General features: G+C 36.9%; 1 long non-coding RNA gene across 1 annotated transcript in view; it reads right to left on the bottom strand.

Moving 5' to 3' along the window:
• Positions 1–21,888, bottom strand: part of LOC127564783 (uncharacterized) — a 341,030-nt gene that overhangs the window by 206,901 nt on the left and 112,241 nt on the right. The window contains exon 2 of the long non-coding RNA XR_007954356.1: positions 19,096–19,225. This is a non-coding gene — a long non-coding RNA (uncharacterized LOC127564783). The remainder of the gene's footprint in view (positions 1–19,095; positions 19,226–21,888) is intronic.

The raw sequence follows: 21,888 nt of genomic DNA, 5'->3' as shown, positions 1-21,888 counted from the left end.
TGATGCTGAGGAATTGTAGGAAGTCAGAAATTCAGTAGATTAAGTTGATTGGGTGTTTGAACTGATGTCCAGCATTAAGTCAGGAGATCCAAGAGTACAGAGCTACAGAGATGAACCAGTCCCCGTCAGTGAGGAATAGCTCAAAATTCATGAGCTGCTCAGCAGTGGTACTGGGCCCATGTATTCCCAGGCTGAACAAATAGGTTGATCTAATCTTAAGAAGGAGAAGAGAGGGAATGGGAGGAAGAGGGAAAGACAGCAGACTAGAGAGGAGGGGAAAAGGAAGGGAAAGGGAGAGAGGAGATGAGAGGAAGGAAAAGAAAAAGAGGGGAGAAGATAAGGGAAAAAAGAAGAGAGGAAGGGAGGATAGAGAAGGGGAGAGGAAATGGGAAAAAAGAAGAGGAGAGGAGAAAGGAAAGGAGAGGAAAAGAGAGGGGAGGGAAAGGAAAAGGGGAGAGAAAAGAAGAAAGGAAGGAAAAGAAGGAAAAGAAGAAGAGGGGAGAAGACAATGGAGAGAAGAGGAGAGGAGGGGAGGGGAGGAGAGAGACAATGAAAATATTGTTGCCTGATGGAAACCAATGTAGCTTTGACTATTACTAAAAGGGAAAAAATGAACCTGACAATTACCATCTCTAAGCATTTAGATTATAATAAAGCCAGCATCAATAAGTAGCCTGGATTTTAAGATTGAATCAAGCTGGGAAAACCTAATTGCTTTTTTTCCTTTTAAAGGGAGAAAGAATTGCATGATTAATAAAAAAGTAAGAAAATGAAGATGTAGCATAACTTAATTTTGGTAAAGTACTTAATACAGCATCTAATGAGGACTTACTTGCAAAATGAATTCAGATTGGATTGGATTTGAACACTGGTATCCTATATTGGTTGAAAGCTAAGTGTTACAGATACAGAATCTACTGATAAAAGTGATATATCAAATTGCAGAGGTATCTAGGAGAGATGCCCTAGGAATCAGTGGAGAATTAGTATTAGTTAACAGCTTCATTAATGATTTGAAAGATGAGACAAAGGGTGACTTAATGAAAATTACCAATGAAACTCTAGGGAGGTAAAACAATCTAAAAATGATACATAGGGACTCGGAGATTTCAGCTATATAAAATATTTATAAATCAAAATATTCATAAATCAAAAGCCAAGAAGTGAAAGGAATATTAGAGGCTGTTTCAAACAAATTTTTCATTTTCCATATAAGGAAACTGACTCAAGGTCAGTAACCTCAGTAAGTAACAGAGAATGAATTCAAACTCATTTCATCTGATTCCAAATACAAAACTCTTTCCATTGTACTTTGTTGCCTATAGTCTAACTACTTTCATTTTACTATTTCAAGAAATTAAGTGACTTACCCAAGATCACCCAAGGAATGGGAGGCAGAACCCAGGGCCTGAACCCAGGTCATCAAATGAGACTTAGAGCTTAATGCATTCTCAGGGGCAGTCTAGTTCAGTCCTTCATTTTACAGATGAGGAAGCTGAAGCTCAGAGTGGTAAAGAAATCAGCCTAACATTACAGAGAGCTGGGGTTCAAAACCAGGCTCTAAGACTACAAATCTAATTCTCTTCTTATTGAATAGGATGAATGGATAGAAAAGTTTTCTCAGCATTAAGATCACCTAGGACTAAGTGGAAAGTTTTGTAGGAAAAACTTATTAGACAAAGTCTTTTTTTAAAAAGATTTTTCAAAAGTTAAGTAGAATATGTGGTAAAAATCAGCTGGTCAGCTAGCAAGTATTTATTAAACACTTAAAATGTGCCAGGCAGAAGTTCAAACCCAGATCATTTTATTCTATGGGTTTATGGTTCAGGAAAAAGTTTGAATAATTTATTCATTCATTTATGCATAAATCAATTCAACAAGCATTTATCAAACACCTACTACTTGCTAGGCATGATGGGTATAGAGAGTTTTTCACCAAAAGTCTCTACCCCAATGAAATCAAAGATCTAAAACAACAACCAAAAAAAAATCAGTATTCGATTCTGTGTTAGACACTGAGATAGGAAAATTAAAAATTAAAACAAATTTAATAAATAAGGAAGAATCTGCTCACAGTGCTCTGACAGACAATTTGAGTAAAACAAAACAAGCAAACAATAACAAGAAAAAAAGTAAATACATGTTTCAGGCAGAAGGACCTTAGCAACTGGAAATGAAGGGATGAAGCACACAACCAACATTGTTATAGGAATAATAAAGGAGGCAAAACTTTGTATAATTTATTTAGAAATGTAGGAAAAATTTCTTGTTATGCATGCTTTATTATTCACCCCCACAAAACCTCACCCTCTCCCCAAATACACACACATGTGCTCCCTACACATAAAAAAAAAATCTAAACAAAGTTTCAGAATCTCCTGTGATCAGATATGAGACCTTCCAAGATAACAGAAAACCCCTCTTGAATACAGGAAATGTAGCAAGAATGAATGGCTAAAGTCATTACAAGATTAAAAAGGTAAGATTTTGAGCTTGATGATAAAGGAGGAGGAGGAGGATGGAAAAGCTCCACTTTTCTAAACAGAATCAACATTGTACAGGGGAAAAACATAGGCTTGAGAGGCAGAAAAATCTGTATTTAAATCCTAATTCTGCTACTTAGTGTTTGTGTGACCTCAGAGCAGGGTCATTATACCTCTGGGTCTCAGTTTCCTTATCTGTCATATGGGGGGGGGGGACATTCTCAAAAGTGTCCTCTGGCTTTTGATCCAACAACATTAGCATCTTGCTTAACGCTACAAGAAGGCAAATATTATCCTTAATGTCAAAAAATAATTTCAAAGCATTGGGATCTATGGAAAACAAGACCAAATCTCTAGAGGAACATAGTGGACTCATCATCCTCTAAGCCAATTAAAAATAGGCTGAACACAAGTCTAGAAAAAAAATATATATATAGTCACCCTGGGAGTAGCAAAAGAAGATGAGCTGCAATATTGTTCTATCTCATTTCTAATTGAATAAAATAATATTAAAACCATGTTCCCTTTTCAAATGAATATTAGGATTCAGTTCTCCACCGTATTCCTTGGAGGATTTATGTAGATTGGTGTTATGTCTCACCTTAAAAATCCTTCCTATCTACTTAGAAGCTGGTTGGTACTTGAGCTTGGGATCAGGAAAACATCAATTTGAAGTCTGCCTTAGATAAACTTATTAGTTCTGTAACCCTGTATAGACATAACAACATAATAAATAGAATAATAATATATAATAACAAATAAATAAAATAATAAAAACAATAACAATGATGAGCCTCAGTTTCCCAATTTTAAAATGGGATAATAATAGCATTCACCTTACAGGAATATAAGTACCCTGTGAGGTGATAGATACCACATACATGAAGAGTCATGATAGATAATGCATATTACTTGCTGTTATTAGTATTTTTTAATCTAGACTATGACTTAATTGATATAGGGAATTCCAAGTGACAAAATTTCCTCTTCTAGCCCAGATAAATCCTCAAGATATAGCTTGTTTTCTTAAAATTGCTTGAGATACTAATAGGTGAAATAACCTTCCCAGAGTCACATGGCTATTATTGATCAGAGGTGGAAGCTAATCCATGATTTCCTGACTTGGAGGCTATCTCTCTTGATTTATCATTTCAAGGACCAGAGAGAGGTACACAGACTTAGAGCTATAAGGGACCCTAGAAAATCCAAGTCTAATTACTTCATTTTGTAAAGAAGGAAAAATTGACTTGTCAAGAATCACACAGTAAGTGTCAGAGATGGGATTTCAACCCAGATTTCCCCAAACTCAATCTTTAATTTTTCTTCCTCATCATTATTAGAGAAGTCTCACATCTATCACTAGTTCTCTTTCCTTCTTCAGGGACCAAATCAACAGGACAACAATAAGAGGGCTAAATGTGATCACCCAAATTGCCAACATATCTAGTCTTTCCCCAGAACTTTACAGCTGTAGATAGTCGGAGTAATAATTGAAAAGAATTGGACAAGAGGAGTATTTAGGATCATTTAGATGTCTCTCAGAACTGGTAGAAAGTATGATCTAGATTGCAGTGAAGAGATGCTGTATGAAGGGAAAAGGAAACTCTGATGTGGGAGTAGAGTATGATTAATATTGTGGGTGCACTCCTTGCATACAGACTGACCCCACTGTCTAGCATCCCTCATCCTCAGTATGAAGAACGAAAGGATACCACATGATAGAAATATGTGATCATATTTCTAGACTTCCGAATCTAAACACCTTTTATAGTTCAGGAAACTGAGGCCCAGAGAGATAAAGGGATTTAGGTTTATAAGGGTAGAAATGATACCTCAGACTCTTTCAAAAACCCAATTTTGGCTGAGAATTTTGTGCTTTGTAGGTGTTCAATCAATGCTCATTTTGATGGTGTCATTAATGACAAAAATGGGTTGTTTTATAACTGCCTGTTAGTAGGACTATCTTTCCATGCCCAAATTGGTCCATAAAAAGGAAAAGTACATATCACTGAGCATTCCTTCAGAGTGAGGGATTTCATTCCCATCACTTTTTTGTAAATTAGAAGGGGCATGAGGTCTTGAATCTGAGTACCTGGCTGTTCCACTTACCAGTGTGAATTTGGATAAATCATTTAACTACTGTTAGTCCTCAGTTTTCACATCATAAAGTTTTTTTTTTATTTTTAAAACACATGCATAGTTTTCAACATTCACTTTTGCAAAATCTTATGTTCAAATTTTTTTCTCCTCCCTTCCTTCAACCCCCTCATCTAGATGGTAAGTAATCCAATATGTTAAACATATGCAATTCTTCTATATATATTTCCACATTTATCATGTTGCACAAGAAAAACAGATCAAAAAGGAAAATAAAATGAGAAAGAAAACAAATTACAAGCAAACAACAATAACAAAATGAAGATACTATGTTGTGGTCTTCCTACAGTTTTCTCTCTGGGTACAGATGGCTCTCTTCATCACAAGACCATTGAAACTAGCTTGAATCAACTCAGTTGAAAAGAGTCCCATTCCTCAGAATTGGTCATAACATAATATTGTGGTTGCTGTGCACAATGATGAACTAACTTTTAAGATATCTTTAGATCCTTTTTGTTTCCTAATGAACCAATTATCTTACTGGTATAGGAATGTAAGAAATGTGGATTAAGACCTGTTCTGCAATTTATCTTGTTAATTGTCTGGGATAGTGAGATTGGGGTAACAACACCAGAAGCTGAAATGGAATCCCCATCTTTCTGCCTTTGAGGTCAACTTTCTACTCACTGTGTTACTTTGCTTCTCTGGCTGAGAAGGTTCCTCTAAATATATGACCTCCCTGATTTCTTTGTTATTGCTTACCATACGGTACAGCATACCATGTTGGACAACTAAGATAGGTGGCTCTCATTCCAAAATTACAGAAGAGAGAAAGTCACTCCCAGAATGATGGACACATGAGCCAGCATATCTATTTCCTATAACATGTTCTTCTGTTAACAATCATTATTTTGAGACAAGACAGTCTAATCAAGGTTCTCTTCTCTTTTTATTTTTTCATTCTTTACAATGAGTAAAGGACCGCTGGTGTCATTTAAAGATCCATGCCTTGTTGATAACAGCATTAGAATGACTGGTGCAAATGGTCTCACTATCGAGGGACAATGATGCTGCACTTATTCCTGGGAGAACAATGTGAACTTGTAGAATTAGGGATAAAAATCTAAAAAGGATTTCAGAAACTCACTGGTCTAACACTGTTATGTTAGAGATGAGAAAACTGAGGCCCAGAGTGGCTAAGTACTTCACCCAAAATCACATAGGGAGCAGAAAGAATATTGGATTTGAAAATAAGAGTCCTAGATTTGAATTCTTGCCTTTTTGCTTATTAATGGTATAATCTTAAATTAAATAACTTTATCCTTCCTCCCTCCTCTACTGTTCCCCTTTTTCATCATCTGTAAAATAAGGGGATTGGGACTAGGAGGTAAAAATAATAATAATAATAATAATAACATTTTTATAGTCAAAGGAGAAAGGAACAAGCATTTATTAAGCACTTACTATGTGCCAGGGATTGAGATGAAAAATATTTCCAATTATTATCTTATTGAATCCTCACAACAATTCCTGGAGGTGAATGCTATTCTCCTCATTTGACAATTGAAGAAACTAAGACAGACAAAAGTTAAGTTACTTAGTGGGAGTCACACAGTTGAAAGTATTTGAAGTTATATCTGAACTCAAGTTTTCCTGATTTCATATGCAGCCCTTTATCCACTGAGCCACATAGTTGCTTCTATAAGTGTCTTGTGGTTTGCAAAGGATCTTATATATATTATTGCCTTTGATCCACACTTAGTCTAGCTTGTGGCACATAATAAAGCTTCTAGTTGGTGTCACAGTGCACAGAATGCTGGGAATGAAATCAGGAAGATCAGAGTTCAAATGTAAAATTAGGAAGACCTAAATTCAAATTTAACCTCAGATACTTATTAGCTATTTAATCTCAAGCAAGTCATTTAACCTGCTTACCTATAAAATAAGCTATAAAATAACCTTCAGAAGGAAATGATGAACCACTCCAATATCTTTGCCAAGAATATCCCAAATGGGGTCACAAAGAGGGAACATGACTGAACAAAACACACACACACACACACACAGAGAGAGAGAGAGAGAGAGAGAGAGAGAGAGAGAGAGAGAAAGAGAGAGAGAGAGACACTTATTTGTTCTTTATTTGTTCCTCCCTCCATTAGAAGGTAAAGTCCTTTTGATTAGAGTTTGTTTCATTTCTATTTTTATTGCTCCATCATCTGACACAGGGCCTGACACAAAATAGGCACTTAATGGATATTGATTAGTTAATGCATTGATTGATTGATGGGGAACAGTCTATATGGGTCTATATAGAGGCAATTGAGGGATATTGGACAAAAGAGAGACTAAGGAAGGACTGCTCATCTGGAATAAAGAGTGCATGGGAGGAAGTTACACAATCAGGGGAAATTAATTCAGTCATATCCACACAGTTCCATCCCCCCATCATGAGGTGGTCACATTGTCAAAGCCAAATTGTAAGAGTCCTTGGCTCATTTAAGCCACTGATTTGTCCTCTGAATTAGCTGATGGCAGCTGCACTGATGACCTCCCCAAGTGTCTAAATAGCTCTGATAGTCCACAAGGATTTGTATTAATCAAAGGCTTTAAGCAAATTGCTAGTATTTGTCTGATTAATCCAAAAGTGTATTTCTGCTGTGCCCCAGGAAGACTTCCCAGAGAGGTGTCCATGTTGGGAGCATGAGACCTTCATCTCCAGACCTACGACTTCTCTACTATGGAAGGATGAACTTGACAAACAGTTATACCTCTCTGGATGTGACTTTGTTGAAAAACAGAGAACAGAACAGAAGAAGAAAAACATAGACCTTCACTGCGTACTCCATATTTGGCTAGATTGAAAACTACCCAGTGAATCATCTCCAGTTTTGAAGGACCCTCCATGAGAGGAAATCAGAGCTAATCAGTCCATACCAACACTTGTGTGAAATTCCCCCATTTGCATGTTATTTGAAACATCCCTAATCCTCCTTTACATGTGGCGATGGCACCACTCAATATTACTTTCTAGGAGCCATGAAGTCATCTTTATGTGGAATATGAATGAGATATGATTAGTTGGTTAGGGGCAGTGGGGGGGAGGGCAAGGGAGAGGAGACATCAATGGTTCCCAAATGAAAAGTCTCAGAAAACCTAAGAGATAATCTGTGTCCTCCTTGTCCTGTTCCTCTGTGATCCTCAAGGCAAATAAACCATGAGTCTCAGACAGATTGTAATATATTAGTGATGGGAGACCTCCAACAAAAAAAAATCAAAATAGCATCAATCAATGAAGCAACAAACATTTATTAGGTGTTCTTTATATACCAGGAAGCTAGATGGCTCAATGGGTAAAGTACTGGGTTTGGAGTCAGGAAGACCTGAGTTCAAATTCAGCCTCAGACATGAAACTAGATGTGTGACCCAAAGTAAGTCATTTACCTCCTATTTGCCTTAATCCACTGGAAAAGGAAATGGCAAAGCACTCCTGTATCTTGGCCAAGAAAACCCCATACAAAGTGATGACTTAACAACTGAAAAACAACATATACCAATTGCTGTGCTAAGCTCTTCAGATACATAAAAAATGTAGAAAATAGTCCCTGCTTTCAAGGAGGTTACAATCTGTTGGCAGATAGAGACATAGATATAGATTTATCTAGATAGACATATACATACATATAGATACAGTTATATAGGTCCATAAATAGATATATTGAGAGAGAGAGAGAGAGAGACAGAGACAGAGAGAAAGAAATAGACAGATAGGACAGATAGATAGGTATTGCAGAGAACCAAATTCTCAACACTCAAGTGCAGAATTTAACATTTTAGGATTACATTATTTTAGATTTGGAAAAGATCAAGAGTGTTTGGGGGCAGAAAAAAGGAGAATCTGACCCTATGGTTTTCCAAGCGTGCACCAGAGATTTATATAATTATTTGAACTTTGCAAGATATTTTACCTATATTGCTTCATTTGAATCCCTCAGACACCCAGGGATGGAGGCATTACAGTAATTATCCTCAAAGTAACAGATTTTTATTGATAACATTGACCATTATTATCTGTTCCAAACATTATCCCAAAAAAGTAGTCTTCATTAGAATATACCTGACAAATAATCATCACATTTCCCTTTGAAGACTTCCATTGAAGGGGACCCCATGCATGTCTTGAGGTACCTATTCTGCTTTGAATTAGCTTTGATTTAATAGGAGAGTCTTACTGACATGTTGGCTATACTCACTCATCACTTCTACTTCAGGCTTCTAGGATTAAACAGATTAAATTAAACAGAACAAATTGAGGAAACTGAGGTTTCCTTAGTTCAAAGATTCCCCAAGAGTCTCATAATATGTCAGAAGCAACACTTGAATCACTGTCTTTCTGACTCTAAACCCAGCTCTTTATGCGCTACAAGACACTTCCATCATTGTCACAAAAAACCCCAAAGTTTTCAAGACACTTTGCAAATAGTATCTCATTTTATTCTCACAAAAAATTTTTCCTTACTTTACAGATAAGGAAACTGAGGCTATCAGTGATGAAGAGACTTGCCCAGGATCATATAATGAATAGGTACTTGAGGCCATATTGGAATTCAAGATTTCTGGACTACAGATCCAGCTCTCTACCCATTGGGTCATGCAGCTACTTATAGAAATTCCACACCTTTGTATGGATGCTTCCAGAGAAGAAATGCCATTTAGTGTCTATCACATTCAGGCATGTAACAAACAGTAATAATGGTGAGAAAATTGAGGGAGGAAGGCATCATTCACCTATCGATTCAAAAAAATAAATTCCTCATTTATCCTTAGCCCTTTGCTTTTCTAAGTCTCACCACTGTGGCACAAGGTGCTAGCTGATGCAGTAAATAGAGCACTAGACTTGGAATTAGGAAGACCTTAGTGGAAATTCTATGAACAATGTGATTTCATTTCTCTGGGACTCCATTTCTTCATCTGGAAAAGGAAAGGGCTAGACTTCTCTCCTCCAAGGTCCTTACCAATTCTAAATCTGTAACTATAGATGTGCGGGAATTTCTGTCTCTCCTAGCTTCTTGTTCTATTTCATCTCTAAGAATGCTGACTGACTGCTCTCCTTTTCATAGATGTTCTACCCCATTGACTCTTTAATAGCAAGGAAGTGGGATTAAACCTAAAGAATAAACTGGGAGACCATGAGTTTTGGAAAGCTTTAAGACATTAGAAAAGTTTTGAGAATAGAATATGCTGACAAAACACAAGCCTTGTCAAAGACAGGGAAACTGGAAACTAGTTGGTTAATTTTTTAATTACAGAAGGACAGTTGTTGTTGTTTTTTTAAGCAGTTCTTAGTCCCCTGCCCACATGTGATATCACAGTGATGGTGTTCTCACACTAGCAATAATAAGAATGATAATGATTCACATTCATCTAGTGATTGGAAGTTTGCAACCTGATTTACATCCATGATCTTATTGGATTCTTTAAACAAACCTATGTGAAAAAATACAAGTACAAGATAGGGACTAGACCTGTACTTTCATTAATACAGGGAAAATGAAAAAAAATTCTTCCATTAATATATTTAAGCCCAACTGATGACAGCTGATATCTTTAGGAAGTTACCTAAGTGATACCATAGATAGAGAACAAGTTCTGGCATCGGAAAGACCTGAGTTCAAATTTGACCTCAGACAATATATATTGTTTGTATAATCCTAAGCAAGTTACTTAACCCCAGTTGATTCAAAAAATGTTTTTAAAAGAGAGGAGTAAGAGGGAGGGAAGGGAAGAAGGGAGGGAAGGAAGGAAAGGAGGGAGGGAAGGAGAGAGGGAGGGAAGAAGGAAGAAAGGGAGGAAGGAAGGAAGGAAAGGAGGAAGGAAAGAAGGAAGGAATGAAGGAACGAAGGAACAAAGGAATGAAGGAAGGGAGGGAGGAAGGAAGGAAAGAAGGCAGGAAGGAAGGAAATAAGGAAAGAAGGAAGGAAGGAAGGAGGGAGGGAGGGAAGGAAGAAAGGAGGGAGGAAGGGAGGGAGGGAATTACCTAAATTATGAGAGTTCAAGAGAGTTGGTTAGGATCACACAAACAATTAGTGCCAGAGGCAGAACATAAACTAAGGTCTTCTTAACTGTGAGACTAGCTTTCTATCCACTGTGCTTCTTGTGAGAAGTATCATGGGTATCATTATGACCATTTGAAAAAGAGGAAAGTGAGATTGAAAAGAGATTGAGAATGTGACTTACCCAGGATCACAGATGATAAAGATCTGAAGCCAGATTTGAACCCAGACATTCATCCAAGTCCAAGACCAGTACTCTATATACAACATCATATTGTCTCTCCAATAGAGAAAGAAGTAGAGAATATTAAGAATCATATGGGTATTAGGCTTTTTACAAATGCAGTTGAATAGTACTCTTAATGTGCAATCTTGATCACATTCCAATTCGCTAATGGAGCACAGCCACATTGACATTCTTGTTATAAATTAAACAAGGAGGCATAAACACATTGCATCTAAGTATGATGGTAGTTCTCCTTGGAGAGGGGAATAAAGTAGTTGGTAGAATTAATTTAATTGTTAAAAACTAAATACAATAAAAAATGTCATCATTACATCAGACACTTGGGCAAGGAATTATGGGATTGAAGATTTAGAGCTGGAAGACACGTCAGAAGCCATCTATTCTAAAGGTTTTATATCTGTCTTGGAAGGAGGGAGGGAGGGAGAGCAAAAGGAAGGAAGGAAAGGAGAGGAGAAGAATGAAAAGGAGGGGAGAGGAGAGGAAAAGAGGAAAGGAGGAAGGAAGGAGGAAAAGAGGAAGGAAGAAAGGAAAAGAAAAGGAGGAGGGAAGGAAGGAAGAAGGAAGGAAGGAAGGAAGGAAGGAAGGAAGGAAGGAAGGAAGGAAGGAAGGAAGGAAGGAAGGAAGGAAGGAAGGAAGGAAGGAAGGAAGGAAGGAAGGAAGGAAGGAAGGAAGGAAGGAAGAAGGAAGGAAAGAAGAAAGGAAGGAAGGAGGAAGGAAGGAAGGAAGGAAAGAAGGAAGGAAAGAAGGAAAGGAGAGAGGAAGGGAGAAAGATGGGTCAGAATATAAAATAAAAATAAAAAGAATAAAAAAATGAAAGAGGTAAAAGACTAGAAATATGATATTTATTTGAAAGGTATATCACAACTATTTTCATTAAGAGGAATGTCAAAAACTGCTCGATGTAGGTTCCAAACATCACAAGAAATGAAACTGACTACAAGTTAACAGACAGAAACCAACTGGCTACTGATTCATGAGTCATTTCAGAATGAGCTGTCTGTGTCTAGTCAGTTCTCTGACTGGCTAGAGCAAAGGTCAAAATCAATACTAAATTAAAAGAATAAAGATGAGAAGGTACTGCCTACAATCCCAACAATTCTAACCTATCCCATCTCCTAAGTAAGTTGTCAACTTCCCCCAAATTAGGAAATTAATGAAAAATGATTGAAAAAGTCTTTATTTATTAACTATTTCCCACATGCCAAATACTAGAAACAAAACCACAAAAGTAAGTCCATTATTGTTCTTCAGTCCTTTCAGTTGTTTCTAAATAGCGGGGTTTTCTAACAAAAGACATCGGGGTGATCTGAAACTTCTTTCTCCAGCTTATTTTGCAGATGAACAGTCAGGCAAACAGGATTGAGTGACTTGCCCAGGTTCCTACAGCGAGTAAGGGTCTGAGGTTAGATTTGAACTCAAAAAGATGCATCTGATTGTCTTCAGGCTCTTCACTCTATCCATTATGGCACTGGGTTGCCCCACACACATATAAGAAACCAGTGGGTAACGAGGAGGCTTTTGGTCAGAGAAAGCACAGAGAAATTGAGTGGTGTCCGAGTATAATTGACTGATACACTGTTTACAGGAAAGCAGAGATGGTTGTAGTTCTCAGAGATTGACAAGAACTGGACAAGGAATTGACAAGAGAAGGGCTGTTAGAGCTGACAAGGCAGGTGGGTGCACACCCTTGGGGCACTGAGTGAAACTGGTCAGGAAAGAGAAGGTGGGATCTAGCTTAGGTTAAAAATGGGAAGTCTGGAGACTTAAGGTAGGAACTAGAGTACCAGTTAGAGAACGTTAAGTAATCCTCAGAAAACTCAGAATTCCTGATAACTCCGATTATCATCCTTTCTTTAAAAAACAATGTAATTCATAAAACAGTCCCCCTGAGTAGAAAATGTTCTATCTATTCCATCCTGCTGCCTTTTATATAATCAGTCAGGGTTTCTGGGTTCGGATTCCACCTCTGCCACACACTGACCAGGTGATCCTGGGCAAGTCATTGAACATAGTGCCCTAAGAACTCTCTAAGGCCATAAATTGTGAAGGAGATGCCAGTGTGCATTGGCAGGATTCCTCACTGAAGGTGTCCCTCATTAGTCAAATCAAAAGTTTGGTCAACCAATCGACAAATATTTAATAAATGATTACTATGTGCCAGGGACTGGGCTATTTGCTGGCAATTCAAGCACAAAGAATAAAAGAATCCTTACTTACTGAGTGCTTATATTCTACTGAGTCAGAAACACATAAAGATAGATATTTGGATCAATAAATGGAAGAGATATATAAATGGATGGGTGGGGGACAGATAGATGGATGATAGAAGGTAGATGGATGGATGGATGGATGGATGATAGGTAGAGAGATGGATGAATGAAAGGAAGATAGGTGGATAGAGATAGATAGATGGATAGACAGACAGATGCATAGATAGATAGATAGATAGACAGATGGATAGACAGACAGATAGATGGATGGATGGATGGATGGATGAATGGATAGATAGATAGATAGTAAATAAACAAAAGAGAGATAGTAGATAACAAATATATCTGAATATAAATATATACCAAATATAAAGAAGTTTCTGAGGAAAGCCATTTCCTTTCCTTCCACTAGCATAGAAAAAGGTGAGAAAAGGTTTCCTGCATAGAAGATGGAAAAGAAAGTAACTCTGATGTGGAGATAAGGATGAAAGATGTTGCAGGAGCCCTAAACAGACATTGCAAAGGAATGGAGGAAGATGTGATGCTGCTTGAGAGACAGAGACAAGACCACTCTGCTTGGATTATGGAGTTCAAGGAAATAGAATTATGGCCAATAAGGCTAAAAAGATCAGTCAAGACTGAGTTCGGTGGGGCTTTGAAAGCTAAACAGAGGGAAGTTTACATTTTATGCTAGAGATAATAGAAGCAAAATGGAGATGATTAAGAAGGGGAGTCACCTGCTCACACCTGCTTTGACTTGGCAATATGTAGGTTGAGCTAAAGAAGTGAGGAATTTGAGGCAGAAGAACCCGTTAGGAATTGGAAAGTTATTGCAACAATCTGGGAAAAGGCCATGAGGACCTAAATTAAAAGTGAAAGTGGGGAGAAGGGGACACTCATAAGAAATGTAGTGAGGATGGACATAGGAGGATAGGTCCGTTGATTGGGATGAGGGTAAGTGAGGAATCCAGGATAATTCCAAAATTACAAATCTGGAAAACTAAAAGGGTAGAGTTGCCTTTGGCAGAAATAGTCACATCTGGAAGTCACACTTGAGGGAAAGAGAATGAAATATAATTGTAAAGAAACAGATTGGACCTATGATCTCATTGGTCCAGGGAACCAGTGAGAGGAAGACACTTCCAGGTGAAGCTACATCCCTCTTCCCATGCAGGTCAGCACTTTAACTGAAATTTACAGTCTTGGAGAGCTGCCTAGAACACTGATCAGTTAAGCAATTTATTCAGGATCCCATAGTCAGGAGTGCCCTAGAGGCAGTAATCAAACCTGGTTTTTATTGGCTTCAAGGTCAAAGCTCTATCCATTGGAAAACATTACCTCTCTGTATATGTAATAGATATTCACTATAATACTGTTTTGGATATGTATTTGACCAGATCTATTATTTTATTAATATATGTATAATAATAAGATATGTATTATATACATATATATCTGGTTTATATATAAAACCAGATGTTTATATATGTATATATTAATGGATATAAATGCATTATGTATATATGAATGCATATATTGCATATGAATGTATTTAAATATAATATATAAATACATTATGTGCATATACATTCATATAAATGATGCATGGGTGTCTATATACGTGTGATATGTGTATACACGCATATGTCATATGCATATACACATTTTCTAGCTGAGTTTACCCATCCTATAAAGCAAAAGCTTCTTAAACTACAATTATATATAAATAACAAATTACAACTCATCAATTATAATTCATGACCCAATATGGGGTCAAGTAACAATATGGGGGTCACAAAATTCTGATTTATTATCAGTTAATATTTGATTTGTATACCTACTTTATATATACTTATATACCAAGAGTCACATAAAAATTTCTTGTGTGAAAAGGGGGTTGTGAATAGAAAAGGTTTAAGAAATCCTACTTTAAAGGTCAAGTCCAATGTCACTTCTACCATTAAATCTTTCCTGGTATTCTCTACCTGGTAATAACTTCACCTCTCAGACCCCACAAAGACCCTTGTTCTATATCTCTCTAATAAACATTATAATTTTAATGGATGCTTATGTTTTATACCTTTATGAGATTGTAAGTTCCATAAGGATAGGGAATGCATCTATCTAAATAATGAGTTCATAACCTTCATGTTCTGTGTCATGGCTCCTTTTGCAGAATCTAGAGAAGCCTCCTAACTCCTGACAGTTTTAAATGCATAAAATAAAATATATAGGATTATGAAGGAAACTAATTATTGTGAAAAATAGTTAGGCAAACTTCATTTTTAAAATTCTTGGGCCCCCAAGTTAAGAGCCTCTGTTCTAAATGTTACATCCCTGGAGACCTATTAAAATACTCTATGAATATTGAATAAATGTGGATGGATAAATGAATAAATGAATGGATGAATTAACAGATGGATGAATGGATGGATGGATGGATAAATTTTTTCCTACTTTTTTTCAAATTGAAAAAATTGAATAGATTTCCATTCTATTTTCAACTGCTCTTTTATCATCTTAATCATTGCCCCTAAAGACTAATGGCAACAGGGAATATTTATCCCACCCCTGCCAAAAAAACATCAAAGAAACAAACAAATTAATGGAAGTCCATCTTTACCTGTTAGAACAGCCGCATACTTGAATCAGATTAAGCTGTTTTCCAATTTTCCAACTGGCCACCTGTGCTATCTTTGATGTAAACAAAGGAAAGCCTCATTAAGGAGACCCTCTCCACTTTTTTTTTTTTTTTTGGTCAAAACTAGTCAAGCTGTACTTAACTGGAGCAAAGTCTGCAAGCTGCTTCATCTGCTAAAGATTCCATCTTCTGTTTGCATCTCTGCTGAACTTGTTGATTTGCATTTGAAAGGGATTTGAGTTTGGATGTAAACTCTTTGATGGGCTTTGTGGCAGAGACAAAGGTTGATTCCCATTTTGATCCTGTGGGCAGGAGCCTAAAAGCCATCATTGAATCAGTAACCAATAGTGCTGAGGTTGTCTTTTGAAATCACTGAAGGGATGGAAGGGCTTTGGGGGAATGAGGGGTTATAAGGATAAAAACAGAGGATCTCACTAGAAGAAAAGATGACGGAAAAATAAGACAAGTTGGGGAAATTAAACAGCTTTATTAGAATCCTAGAAGAGAGTGAAAGGTTAATCTGTTCATCCATCAACCTACCTGAAATTAAAAGTTCTAGGAAGTATTGATTGTTATGATAGACTTTGGACATGGATTAATAGACATGGTCTCTGATCGTTCAGCAGAAAACAAAATTAGAAGAGGTATCACATTAGGTCATAGAATGCAAGCTATCAGCCTAGTTTTTCCCTCCCCCATCCCCTCAAAAAATTGCTTTGCACTTATTTTTTTACTTCTTAGATGTCTAATATTTACTCATGTGTATACACCAGTTTTCTCCCAATAGAATGTAAGTTCCTTAAGGGAAGGGAGAATTACCTTTTGTTTTAAGTGCCTTATATGACTGGCACATAGTAGGTGTTTATTAAATCTTTATTTTAGGTATTGTGATTCAGGGGAGAGATCTAAATTCAAATCCCACCTCAGATCCCTTACTAGCTGAGTAACTCTGAGAAAATTTACATGCCTCAATTGCTTTATATTAAAGCTAGGGGGGTTGCACCCAATGGTCTCTGTAAGGTCCCTTTCTTCTCTATATCTCTGATATTCTGTTTCATCTCCAATATGTATGCTCTCTTAGATTATGTGTTCTGTTTCTCTGGTAAGAAAAAAATCCTCAATAATCATAGAATCATAGGTATTAAGAGCTTAAAGAGAATTTAAAGATTATTTGGTTTGATCTCTTAGAATAATAAGGAAACAGGCTCAGAGAGGCAAGAGTTGAGGTAACAAGTGACATATTTGGCAGAGGTAGGAATTTCACCTGGTTCCTCACAGCTCTTTCTGCCATTACTTGGTACAAACAAAAAATCTGGAGCCACTAATTCCTTCCCATTTGAAGGAAGGTCTCTTGTTTTAGAAAGGTCACTCATTACAGAGAGAACTCAGAGAAAATGATAAAATAGAACCATTTTCCTAATGGATCTCAGTTGCCATATGAAATAGGCTGCCTCCCCCATCTTACTACTTTTGATTTTTATTTAAACTTTCTTCAAAGCTTTAAATTCTTTGGTAACTTTTGAGAGCGATAATTGTATTTCTCCAGAGGTGTGTCTAATGTTTAAAAAGAAGCATTGACTTCTAAGACAATGAAAGCGATTTATTCTTGCACTAGCTGCCAAGTCTATTTATCAATACCCCGCCTCTCCAAGATGAGTTAATATAACTGCTCACATGGCCAAAGCTATTGATAGTTAATATAGCCCAGGCTTGGTGAATTAATTTTCCCATTGCTATGTTGCAATGGAAGATACGATTTGTCTTTTAACACCTTAGGCATTTGCTTAAAATATAAAGAACAATGATGTTGGACCAAGGGCTTGGATTCCAGTTCTGACTTTTCTACTAATTATCTGTGCAATCATATACTAGATACAATCTCTGTAGGAATTAGCTTCTTCATTCAGGAGATGGACTTGAATACTCCAAGATAGCTTATAGCTTTAAAATTCTTTAATTTGAATATTAATTTGAGAAAAACCATTGTTTTTTTCTTTGTTTTTGAATTGCTAGCGTCCAGTACAGTGCTTAATACACAGTAGGAAATTAAAAAATACTTGGTGATTGATAGATGAGACATGCCAGTAGTGTCAAATACCTATCACATCTATGCCTAAGGAAAGCACCTTCTTTAATGATTGATGATCCAATTCACTTGATCGCGCAATCAATCAATAATGCAGTGTTAATCATCTGTTTATATTCTATGCACTGAGCTACACATTAGAGGTAAAAAGGTAAAAGTGAACCAGTCCTTGTCCTAATGAGCTCACATTTCATTCTTTATCCATAATTTGATTTCTGAGTTAAAAGGAGCATCTGAATCTAATGACTAATTATGCTTGTAGAGCAATCAGTAGAATATAAACTCATTGAAGGAAGGGTCAGTTTTGTGCTTGGCATTATGACTAGGACACAAATTGGGGGGGCGATAAATGAAGGTATTTCAGGTGAACTTTAGAGGATGGATAAAAACTTGATAAAAATAAGTGGACAGGACTTTTATGGCAAAGGGAGAAGTTGGGAAAGACAATGGTCAAAACCAAGGTGAAGCAATGTAATAAAGGTAGAAGAGAGTGAGATAAAAGAGCAGAGCCTTGAAGGATATCCATCCTTTGAAAGAAGGAAAAGGAAGATAAGAGTAAAGAAATGAGTTTTGAAGGTTAGCATCAGGTTAGGGTTGGAGTCAGAGGATTAGGGTTAGGGTTGGAATCTCTCCCAACTCTTTCATGTTACTACATTTTTGCAAACTAATCATTGATCTCTAAATATGTTCTGTGCTGTAGACACAATTTTCCATTGTTTCCAAATAAACCATCCTACACAAATTCCTCATCTTCAACATAAATGGGATCTGGACCGGCCAGCCACATGGCCTGGTTTTTATTTATTTGTTCATTTGCTTTTGCTTTTCTCTGTATCTCCAGATAAATGCTCATTAACTGGCAGGGAGAGAGAGGCAAATGTTTGGGGAGTACTTGAGCATTTGTAAGTTTATATGAACCGCCTCAGAATCTTTCCCAAGAAAAACCCTAAATGGAATCACAAAGAGTTGGATCTAAATGAATGACAACTAAAAATATTAGTGTCTGTGGAAAAGTGTCTCTTTCCTTGTCAACCCAAGAGTGACTCCCAATAATGGCTCACCCATTATTGATAAATCATTTTCTCCTCTATCAATTTGGGTCAGCATTTTATAACTCAAGGTCTTAGTCTTTGCCTTACACTCTGAGTTTCATGATCTTTAAAGTGTAAGGAATAAACTTAAAACTCTCTAATATTCCTAACAGTTTTGTCATTCTTTCTTTCTAATATGTCCTTGATTGAGAGGAAATTTCCAGGAGTGGTGATAAGCTGACTGACTTACCCATCCAGTTTCTGTGGCAGCCAGTGGAGATACAAAGTACTTCACATAGGTATTTGATTAGCTCCTCACAATAACCCTTGAGGTGATGAGGCCATTAGCATCTCCATTTTACAGATGAGGAAACTGAGGTCTATTAAAGTAAGACAGAAAACAAACATTTATTAAGAGTCTATTGTGCTCACCAGTCAGTGGTATAATCCCCTATTTACTTGCTCTTAGGGCATCTTCCCCCTTAATAGTTCCTTCCCCCTTGTTAATTGCTAAAAATCCCTTTTTTGTTTAAAAAAAAAACCTTATAAATTTAGACTACTCTTAGCAGAATAATAAAATCATTGTTCCTTGATAGGGTTTTTTGGGGTGGTTTGGGGGGTTAAGAGCCTACTGTGCTAAGCGCTTTATAAATATTATTAAATTTGATCATCACAACAATCCTGAGTAGTAGGTGTGATTATTAAAACTTATTTTTTAAGGTTTTTTATGTTTTATTTTATTTTTTTGTCTTGTTTTTTATGTTTTATGTTTTAGAGTTGAACAAACTGTGGCTGAGACAGATTTAAGTGACTTACTCAGGATCACAAGGCTCAACCTCTACCTATTGCCTCCTTTTGTTGTCCCCTGTCCTCCATTGCTTATAAACTCCTTGAAAGCTTCTTAAATTAAGTATAGTGCTTAGCACAGCACCTGGTACATAGTAGATGCTTTAAAATGATTTTGGACTTAGTCTCATTAAAATACTTGCCCAAGTTTATACAATAGTAAGTGTTGGACACAGGATTTGAATTCAGTGACTTTCTGACTCTAAATCCATCATCATCCAAATGCTATGAGCAAGAACAAAAAAAGCCCCTGGATTTTGGGTAGACCCTTGCCAAGGTAAATCTTTTCAACTCCCTAGATCTCACTTTCCTCATCTTCAGAATGAGGGGAATGGCCAACTTGACATCCAAGTTCCCTGCCAGCTCTATATCTATGACCCAATTAGCAAAATGAACTGGAAGTCAATAAACTTTCAGATTTTTTTCAAATTATAGCGATCATTGACTTCTACATCAAAAGCCAGAAGTGAACTATCCAATCAAACTATCAGCAAAAAAGCACTTCTTCAGCATCCATTATGTGTCAGGGGCTGTACTAAGCCTGAGGAGTGAATTCAAAAAAAGGCAAAAGACAGTTCCTGTTTTAATTAGATAAATAGACTTTCTGATTTCAAATCACACAAGTCATACCGAAACCCATGACTTCATCTATACACAATGCCTAGTGTGGAAAATCTCTCCACTGATGAATCTACAATTTACATTTTTGGAGTTATCTGAGATTTTGAAGTATTCGGTGATTTGCTCATGACCACACAGTCAGTGTATATCAAGATAGAGAATTTGAATCCAAGTTTCCTTGACTCTAGTTTTCCTCTAAGACACGTGTCCTATTTAATTTCTCTTATTTAAATTAAATTGTTACTTAGCCAATAGAGGCAGAGCCATCATATACTTAGTTATCTTGGGCCAAATTTGCATACAACAGGATGCGCCAAACATCTGTGCTCTCTTCACCAAGGCCTCCCCAAGATCCACTTCCATGAATCCTCTCCATTGTAACACAGTGGAAGTTAATTTTTTTCTTGCAGGTTTGTTTGCTTTTTAATCAAAGCATAGCAAACAGCAAATGAAAATGATAATTTTCTTTGGAACGCGAGAGGGCCCCCCTTATTTCCCCCCTTTCTTTCCTTTTATTTTTTTAAACCATTGGCTGTGATTAAGTGAAGACAAAACTCCATGCTGGGGTAGTTGAAATACTTCTGGAATTTATTAACTTCTGCATGTGCACGAAGGCCAAATGAGCTTCTTTAATTTCCATAATGAAATTGTTTTTGTAAAGTTAAAAATACTGTAATGAGGGCAAAACGGTGTGCTTTCCGAGGCTCCCATGGTGAAACAAATGAGATTTTAGCTTCCCTAATTGGGCATACTGCAAGCTGGGCTCTGGCTCTGTCCTCTGCAAGGGGTGTTTGTTATCCCCTAACAAAAAGAGGTCTACAGCTGTCAGCCTTAATGCTGGATAGCTCTTCAGCAGCCAAGCCATCAGGAAGAAGACTGGGGCTCTCTGACTGGGACCACCCAAAGGGACAGATCAAGTAGAGAGCAGCTCTTCTCTTTTCTGATTAAGAAGTTATTCGTAAAGTAATTTGTTTACAGCTATCAAAAGGAAGCTTGGGAAGCAACTACAGAGAATTCCCAGAATCCTCTAAAAGAATTTTATTTGATTAAGCAATGAATATGGATATTTGCTCCCTCTCTCCCTCTCTCTTTTTTTCTCCTTGTGAATTAAATCTCATTACCTGTCAACATAGGCCTTTGGAGTCTTACTGTTCGTGCAGGAAACAAAAGTTGGGCCTGTTTTGTGGAGGGGACATTGCCAAACTCAGCTGGGCAGCTGCCACAGCTGGTGCCATGGCAACAGCCTGTAAACCTCTGAGAGCTCTGGACCCATTTTGATGTAATATTGTCTTCATTTATTTTTAACCGTTCCTCTCTGCTACAAAGGGAAAAAAAAACTTGAAGACCGTACTCGAATTATTTTTTTAGACACTAGGAATCAGTCAGTGTCTGGTCTCTTCCTAAGATAATAACTGCTACTTTTATTTATTTATTTTTCATGTAAATACCCACCAGGGGATGGAAAAGCTATTAATTTTGAAGTTTGCCAGTTTCTACATATTATTCAGTTATATTCAGGAGATGCCATTACTTCCAGATGGGAGAACAACTCGGATACTACCCGGGTTTATTACAA

Source organism: Antechinus flavipes, chromosome 5, assembly GCF_016432865.1.
Source record: "Antechinus flavipes isolate AdamAnt ecotype Samford, QLD, Australia chromosome 5, AdamAnt_v2, whole genome shotgun sequence".
Lineage (NCBI taxonomy): Eukaryota > Metazoa > Chordata > Mammalia > Dasyuromorphia > Dasyuridae > Antechinus > Antechinus flavipes.
Note: the sequence above shows the minus strand (reverse complement) of the source record. Positions and strands in the feature narration are given on the sequence as shown.